Source organism: Mustela nigripes, chromosome 14, assembly GCF_022355385.1.
Source record: "Mustela nigripes isolate SB6536 chromosome 14, MUSNIG.SB6536, whole genome shotgun sequence".
NCBI classification, from domain to species: Eukaryota; Metazoa; Chordata; class Mammalia; order Carnivora; family Mustelidae; genus Mustela; species Mustela nigripes.
Genome location: NC_081570.1, coordinates 41,393,079 through 41,402,348, shown reverse-complemented (window position 1 = coordinate 41,402,348; position 9,270 = coordinate 41,393,079). Strand labels below are relative to the sequence as shown.

General features: G+C 46.5%; 1 protein-coding gene across 1 annotated transcript in view; it reads left to right on the top strand.

The window, feature by feature from the left end:
- Nucleotides 1-4,303: 4,303 nt before the first annotated feature.
- Nucleotides 4,304-9,270, top strand: part of RAB3B (RAB3B, member RAS oncogene family) — a 73,251-nt gene continuing 68,284 nt past the window's right edge. The window contains exon 1 of the mRNA XM_059374723.1: nt 4,304-4,516. The gene's annotated coding sequence lies outside the window, so the exon portion shown is untranslated. The remainder of the gene's footprint in view (nt 4,517-9,270) is intronic.

Genomic DNA, 9,270 nt, shown 5'->3' with positions numbered 1-9,270 from the left:
GAATGGTGCCCTGAGACCACCAGGGAAGCTGAGCTAGCCTGCTGGTGGATTAGAATTGGAGAAGCCAGACCTCAGCCAGAACCAACTGTCAGACCCATGAGGGAGGCCGTTTTGGACCTCCTGGTGCAGGTGAACTTCCAGCTGATCTCACCTAAAACCAGCAGACTAATCCGTTCAGCCATCCACAGAATTGTGAGAAACAATACATTATTGCTGTTTTAAACCATGCATTTTGGGGAGTGGTTTGTTATGCAGCAGTAGGTAACCAAAACATCTTCTGTGCTTCTGTTGTCAGTAAACAGCTTCCCTGTCTACCTGGTTGTTTATGCCAGTTCCCTATCCCTCATATCTCACATTTAATCCTTCCTAAATATGTATCAAATCTCTCTACTTTTCACTTTCCCTATTGCTAGGACTTGAGTTCTGATCCTTTTCATCTCTTACCTGGACTATCACAGCAACCTCTGACTGTGCTCCGTGTTTACTGAGCGCCGTCTCCCTGCTTCCTACCTTTCCCATCCAGTTTGTCACACCCACCACAATCAGAACATTCTTTTTTACATGCAGATGTAACCACGTTGCTCCATTGCTTAAAGCCTTTTGCTTGCAAGGTAAATTCCTAAATCTTTAGTATGATTTATGAGTCCTGAAGATCATCTAGCCCCTGCCTCTTCTCCGTCCTGTCTTCCACCACTCCTCTCATTGAACCCTGTGTTTCTAGAGCTGCTTTACAGATTCTGGTGACCTTCTGACACCTGCTTAAGCACCCTATCCTAATTGCATGAGGCAACCTCTGAAGGGGTGAGATGAAAACACTTAACCCGTCAACATACGTAAGTTCCTAGGCTGGTCATGAGGGACTCATACAGGGGTGTGGATTTGAACCTTGTAAAGATTTGATATCCGCCTTTATGATACGAACTTTTCTAAATGACTGATTCTCATTCAATAAAAAGCATAAAAAAAATAAAAAGCATCAATTTTATATTCCATATAAAAACCGGGAGCTGGAGAAGGCTGATTACTCTTACAATTAGAAAAGGCTTAAGGAAATTTTGTTTGTAGGACTCTTAACTCCAGTGGTGTTCACTGAGCAACCATAATTCTGAAGTCTAATAGAAAGAGTCTTAGCTTTGGAATCAGACAGACTTGGTATCTGGTTCTGCCATTTATCAGATATATACCCTTGGCAAGTCACTCGAGTTTTCTGAAATCTGTTCCTTTATTTATAATATATAAGGGGATGACAAGTCATACATTGCGTGATTGTATTGAAGACTAAATGAAATCAAATAATGAATGAACCCATCATATTTTAAGGTCTTAATGATTATAGTTATATTTTTTTAAAGATTTTATTTGCTTATTTGAGAGAAGGCATGAGTGAGGGAGGGGCAGAGGGACAAGCAGACGCAGGACCCTAAGACCATGACCTGAACCAAAGTAAGATACTTAACTGACTGAACCACCCGGGCATCCTTTAATGATTACAGTTATTAATCAATCTGATCCAAGGCAAAAGATAGACTTTTGGGATAGAATAAGTCTTTCTTCCTGTGTAACTTGCTAGTTAATCAGGAGATAGCTGTTGAGGGACATTACTGATACAGCTCAAGTGTCAGAAGTGGCCTCTCTGCCCCGTTAAGATCTAAATGCAATGGGCTTAAATTCAATTTTCATATTTACAGCCCTTATAAGTTCTAAGCCTTCCTGGAAATTTTTTGTAAATTCTATGAGGGCTGTCCTTTCATAGTCTCTGTCTCTAGCTTTCGTTTTCAACACAGAAAAACAAAGCCCTTTGCACTAGTTCCCTACTCACTCATCTTCAGTACTCCTTTCAGAAATCATTCCTGAGCTTAATGACCTATACTAAAGTCTCAAGAGTCAAAGACAGTGGTCACATCATACATGTGACAACATATTCATTTTATGCATCCTAGAGCTTAAACACTCTTTTGTCTGTTTGCTATGGGAAGGTTTCTTCTGACCTTTTACCCATGTAGCCCCTACCCTTACACTGATTTTTCTATTCATCTTTTTCCTTCCCCCCTTCAAGTTCTCTTTATTTCCTCTTCCTCCTATTTTGCCAAGTAAATTCTAAATTCTCCCTTTTCTGCCCAGAGCAATATAGTATTCCTCCTTCTCTTCCCATCCTTACATAGCCACACCCTTCAAGGCCCTGAGTAGGACAAAAGGGCCTTCTGTATATTAGGGTCTATCCTTCTTGGAAGGCACTTGTGGCTAAAAATAACATTTGTTTATAATAACCACAGTTTATTATGTACCTGGCACTGTATCAAGTGCTTTCCAGCAGCTATCTCATTTTCTTATTTGGTCTTCACAATGACTCTAGGAGGTAGCTCTCATTATTTCTATTGCTACAAGTGAGGATGAGGTGTGTGTCTGTGTGTTCAAAAAATTATGCAGTTTGCATAAGATCACACAGCAAGCAACTGGTGGAACAAGGATTGAAAACAAGATCTAGCTGGCCCCAATTCTATGCTCTTTCCATTTTACTACATGGCCTTCCTGGAGAAGGAGAAAGAGAAAGTAATCAGAAGACCTGAGGCTACATAAACACAACACCATCTGTTCTCATATTGTTTCACAACTTTAAAAGTTGTTTTATATGTTATCTCATTATTCCTGTGAAGAATGAATAGTCATTATCATTACACCAATTTTGAAGTGAGTAAACTAGGGCCTGGTAGGAGACAAGGAGTGAGGGAACAGGTAGTATAAGATATTTGATTTTAAGATCACAGAGGCACTAGTTTGGGGTTAGTAAGAAGTTTAGGGTGTGACCATGGGAGCCAGTGGCCAAAGTGACATGAGAAGACCAAGGACTGAGGGATCAGGAAACCACGTGGCTACTGAAGTCAGGATGGCAGGGCAGGGGATAATGAGAATAACCGCAAGCAAAGGATCGACATTTTCAATGCATACGGAATAATTGGGGGCCAGTGTGACATTTGTGATGAGTAGAAGGAGGTATGGCTGAAGAGCAAAGGAGAAGGAATTCTTACAGAAGGGTAGGAGTGGCAATGCTGACTCCACCCCCTAGTTTTAGGGAGTGGGAAAGTGAGAAACCTTGCAGAAGAGCTACAAGAGGAGTCCTGGAAGAGGGTCAAGTTTCAACAAAGGCAAAGAAATAACCTGAAAACTCTCTGAAGAAGCAGAGGATGTAGGAGAGTTTATTGGTAAAGGAACAGGATTCTAGAGGGCACAGTGGAAAGGTCTGCCGGGGAGGTGGGCAGTGGGAAGGTGAGTGAAGGGGAGGAGGATGGAGAAGCTCAGAAATGTATAAGGATGAGTCTGAGAGAGAAGTTAGACAACCAGAGGGACTATCAATTGGGCAGTTTCCCAGGTTGGAGAGACAAATTGCAATAGGGTCATAATGGAACTTTGGGGAAAATGGTTTTGGTATTTGACTCAGACCTCTAAGATTTGAAATGGGAGAAGAGTGTGGGGAAGAATGATGATTCTAAATTAAAACTGGCAACTACCCTTATGCTCTTGGGAAGATTTAAAGTGAAGTCCAAGTTAGGATGGGAGATCAAATGCCTCCTGTACTTGCCTCCTCTGACAGAATTGGGGCTTCCTAATGAAGGCAATAACAGTTTCTCACTCCAAGCTACTGCTAGCAATGGGGGAGCCATTGGAAGTTTTTATTTTGTTTTGTTTTAATAAGATTGATGGTAACATGGTGACATCTAGAACAATCACTCAGGCTGCTGGTGTGCAGGATGAATTGAAGAGTGTAGGTGGGGAGATCTATTAGGAGGTGGTTACATTAGTCCAGGCAAGAAGTGATGAGGTCTGAACCAGGGTGAGAGCTGTGGAGATGGAGAGGAAGGCAGGGATAGGATATATTAAGGAGCTTTTATTACCAGACTGATAGGATGTGGGAAATGAAGGAGTGCATAGACTAGAGGACAATGCCCAGGCTTCTGACTTAGTTTCCTCTTGTAGTCAGCGGCCCAGGTTCTGCCTTTCTCCCTGGGCTTTTGTGGGTATGAAGCAATAGGACAGGAGAGTGCTTTGGAGATGGCAAAGCTGCATACCCATCATCATCATCTACATTATTATCAAAGCTCTCTGATCACCATACATAGTAAGTTCAGTCTATTGAATGAGATGTGACAATTAAGACAAATCACGGTAGTCACCCAGAAATCGGCGAACTCGGGGTGGAGGGGGCGAGTCCAAGATACAACGAATTTCCTGCACCTGCCGGGCCCTGGAGCCCGGGGCGGAGCGAACACGGACCCCGCCCCTAGGCGGGGAGTGGGTGGGGCCTGGATGCGACGGTAGCGGAGCGGAGCGGGAGCCGGAGCCTTAGCCGTAAGTAGCCGCGGTGGGTGCTAGACCCGAGCTGCACAGACTCGCGCGGACTCGCACCGCCCCGCGCCGCCCTGCCCGAAAACCCGGCAGAGCCTTCTGCCGCGTGCCGCCAGGTCCGCCGTCCCGCTGCTTTACCAGCAGCCAGCCGCTCGTCCCGCACCCGGAGTCCCAGGTAAGGGGCGCGGCTCGGGCACCCCGCCCGGAGAGAATCTGGGACCCACCCCAGCTCGGGGCACTGGCGACAGCGAGCGGGCGCTGAGGAGTGCGGGCAGCGGAGGGGACACCGAGCATAAGGGACTGGGGGAGGCCGCTGAGGAGGGGGCACCATGGCCGGGAGAAAGGCGCGTAGCCTGGGAAGGGGCGCTGGGGGGGTGGTTCTACCAGACTGCGAGGACGGCGAGGGGTGCTCCGAGGGCAGGGGGCTGCGGCAGGTGGGAAAGGGGTGGCCACTGGAGCGCAGTAGGGGCTTGCTGGGGGGAAACATGAGGCGTTGGGGGCGGGGAGATGTAAGGCGGGATCGAGCGGGGCAGTGCGGGAAGGGGGTGCCAGGCCGCCGAGAGGCGTGAAGCGGGCGCTGAGCGAGGGCACTGAGGACAGCGAGAGTAAGGGGGCGGCGTGGAGGGCAGTAGACCCGGTCCGCAGGGGTCGTGGTGAGCTGAGAGGAGTGAGGTGATGAGGCGCTGGGCAGAGATGGGTGTTGGTCGGGGAGAGGGGAAGAGGGCGAGGGCATGTGAATTGAGAGCTGGGAGCGAAAGGGATGCGGAGCCTGAGGCCAGCTTGTCGCGGGCACGGGGGATAACCGTGAGTGGGGGCTGGGGGGGGGTGGGGCTCGGAGGAGGGAAGCCTGCAAGAATGGGAAGGTGGGAGGCAAGGCTAGGTCTACCCAGACTGCAGAGGAAGGGGGCGGGGAGCTGGTGGAGGGAGAAGGCAGTGGCCTTGGATATGGGCAGTGGGCGCCTGAGTTCTGGCTAGGGGTGGGAGTGGAGGGGCACTGACGGCTGGGTGTGGAGAAACTGTCTGGGAGCTTGGAGAGATTAGGATAGTGGGTGTGTTGGGTTAGGTTGGGGAGGAAGGCAGGTATGGGTTGTGTGAGGGTGGAAAGATAATCGGACCCGTGCGGAGTCCATAGACACCCAGGTGCTAAATCTGTCTTAGCTATTCAGAAGGCCTAGGAGGGGGCGCAGGCGCTGAACTCTGTTACACCACCACCTGGGATCACAGACAAGAGAATTTTGGATAGAAAAATTCATCCACTGGCTGCCTCTGTTCCTGAATCCAGATGTAGGAAGGACTTTAGGGAGGGCAGGGTGGCAGCCTCTGGAAGCTAATACAGGTGTGGAGGTGAGTGGGAGAAAGACAGGGCCCTCCACCCCAACTTCCTGAAATTCAGATGGAAAGGGGTTGGGGACAGTAAAAGGAGTGTGTGTTTACCGGTGGCTGTCCACCTGTTCTGTGCATATAAAGGGAAGACCATGGAATACCATGAAAAGCCCTGGCTGTAATAGTGGGAAATCCCACATTGTGTTAGTCAGAGAAGACATTTTGCCAGAAGACGATGGGTAACGGAAGTCTTTCTGGCCATGAAGGAATTAGCCAGCAGTGGAAGAGTTGTGTGCCTATCAGAGGAAACACTATGGGAAAAGGCAAAACTCGAAAATTATCTGCAGTCCAATAAATAAATCTCCAGTTTCTTAAGGAATATGATGTGAAGAGAGATAGCAATAACCCATAGAGGATGTTTTAAAAGGCTTCCGCCCTAAGCTCAGAACTCCGTACAGTTCCTTTCCACCTCCCCAGAGTACAGAATGGGGTGCAGTGCACAGTAGATGCTCAGTGAATGTTGATTCAGTGTACAACTGACCTGTGCTGGTGCTCCTGCCTCCAATTCACTCATCACTCTCCCCCCTCAATTGTTGTAAGAAGCAAATATGGTAACATGGGTGAAAAGAGCTTCATAAACTGTAAAGCAGTGTACAAAAGAGAGAGGCCACTAATATTATGCAGGTATGCCTACATTCTGTGCAAGATAAAATGCATCGAGAGCACTTAATAGAGTGCCTGGCATTTAGTAGGTGTGCAATAAATGGTAGCTATTATGATACAGTTTCTGTGGCTTGAAGAGACTTGGGGAAATAGTGAAGAGGTGGGCTGGGCTAGGCTGACTGTACTGGGTTGGGGAATCTCTAAAGAAAAGTTGAATTAGGGGCACCTGGGTGGGTCAGTGGCTATCTGCCTTCAGCTGGGGTCATGATCCCAGGGTCCTGGAATCCAGCCCACATTGGGCACCCAGCTCAGCGGGTAGCCTGCTTCTCCCTCTTCCACTCTCCCTGGTGGTGTTGCCTCTCTCACTGTGTCTCTGTCAAAGAAAGAAATAAAATCTTTGGGAAAAAAAAAAAGGTTGAATTAAACAAGTTAGTAGTGTGGCTTTAGGACGGAGTTTGCATATAATAGGGTGAGGTCCATATTTGCCCAACTCCTTGCCTATCCTCACAAAGTAAATGTTCCCAATGAGAAGATGGAGTACGTTTATTGAGCACCTGCTATATGTCATATATTATCTAGATGCTTTACCAACATTGACTGTAATTTTCCCAACAATGCCTGTGTTACAAATGAGGAAATTGTGTCTTAGTCATGTAAAATTTCTTGCCAAAGCCTCACAACTAATAAATGACAGATCTGGAAACTGAATCTAGTTTGTTTGATTTGGAACCCTAAGCTAGTTCTACTACCTAGGATGACTTGGTAGAAGAAAACATGAAGCAGACAGACAAAAAAAAAAAAAAAAAGAGGTTTATAAAACACTCTCCCATATATTGGTTTTAATTCTTGCAACAATTTACCAGGAAGTCTTTGATTAACTCATTTTATAGATGAGAAAATTGATCTGCCTAAGGTTTACAACTGCTGAAAGAGCCAGGGCTCAATCCAGGTCTCTTGGACTCAATTTGTGCTCTATCAAAAGAGAGTTCAGGGGTGACTGAGTGGCTCAGTTGGTTAAGCATCTGCCTTCAGTTCGGGTCATGATCCCAGGGTCTTGGGATCAAGCCCTATGTCAGGCTTTCTGCTCAGTGGGGAGCCTGCTTCTCCCTCTCCCTCTGCTGCTCCCCCTGCTTATTCTCTCCCTTTCTCTGTCAAATGAATAAATAAAATCTTTAAAAAAACAAACAAACCCAGAAAAACAAAGAGAAGTTCAGGGTGCCTGGTTGGTTCAGTTGGTTAAGTGTCTGTCTACCTTCAGCCCAAGTGATGATCTTAGAGTCCTGGATCAAGTCTAGTGTTGAGCTCCCTGCTCAGCGGGGAGTCTGCTTCTCCCGCTGTCCCTCCCTCTCTGTGTTCCCTCTCTCTTTCTCTGAAATAAATAAACAAGATCTTAAAAAAGAAAGAGAGAAAGAGAGAGGCTCAATCATTAACTTGTTTACTGCATGTAATGAGTTGATCTCTTACCATATTTTCGGGCTCTCTCCTACTCTCTCCCCTCTTTCCTAGCTGGAGTTAGCTTCTTAGTGCTTCTTTCTGCTGCCTATCAGACTGAAAGCCTTGTTTTTCATACCAGTCCTCAGAGGGGTCGTTTCCTTCTTTCCCGCAGCGTGGGACCAGAGATGACTTCTCAGATGGTCCCTGGGCCCTCATCTTTATTGCTTGTCACGGACACAGTGAGCTACCCAGCTGTATCATTTATGTGACTGGCACAAAAGACAGGGAAGATCTGACTGATGATTATCTTACAAATGTGTTCTGCACTCACCACTGTGCCGTGACCTGTCTGCTCATATCTGCCTCAGGCGACTGCCTGCTGGGATGCTTTTTGCCTCTCTTCCAGATGTCCGTGTAGCCCCTGCCACCTTGCTGAAAAGATTCCCTGGGAGGCCTCCATCTGAATATGCCTTTCAGCAGAACCTCTCTGCCCTCCACCTCTCCCTACTCTCACACCACCTACTGGGAAAGCTACGCTGTGTGCACATCAACAGATCTTGACAGTACAGTATGCAGGTGGTAGAAAAGAGCTGCGCAGGGTGCTGAAGATGCTTCTTTACTCACCCTAAACATGTTGAAGTTTGAAATTTTCCTAAGCCTAATCCAGTCTGGGAGTCATTAAATAATAGAAGGTCTAGTTATGATACTCCAACTGACTTGCTGTATGACCTTGGACAAATCACTTCTCTTTAGGAAGCCTCTTTTTTTTAACCTGTGAAATGAAGGGAAGTGGATCAGATTAGGAACTGAAACTAGTTTTTACTCTTGCCTCACTCCCTGTGGCAGACGTAGCTCATAAAGGCAGGCACTTTCCCCACCGATTCTCCAACGAGGCCACATGTGTTTTTCTCAACACAGTTTAAGAGACACATTTATATGGATTCTCTTACTTAAAATCCACCGCAGCTTTCGGAGGTAGGTAATATTATCATATCATAGATGAGAACACTGAGGGTCAGAGTTTAAATGACTTGCCCAAGTTCATACGTTGAATTTTGGGAAAACTGGGACCAGGAGCCAGCCTTTTTGTTATGGTAAAGCTGCCACTCCCAGTTCTGTTCTTCCAAAAATCTAAGAGCGTAAACAGCTGCGTCAGAGAAAATGAAGACTAATAATATGATATTTACATAAATAGTCTGGCACATGGCAATGCTCAGTAAATGTTTATTGAGAGGTGTAACGTACCCTAAAGATTTGCTATAGGTCCAGTGTTGACAGGGTGTAAGGATGGATAAAACTCAGAGGAATCCAGAAGAGGAGCCTAATTGTAAAACAAACTCCAATGATGTAGTCCAGATTAGGAAGAGAGCAGTTCAACAGGATTTGACTGCAGAAGTGAATTAAAGGGGCCAATGAAATAATATTTATTGAGTACCTCTCATGGGCCAAGAAACCGTGCTAGATTAATTACATATGGCAACTGCTCATTCTGTTTATACCACAACTCTG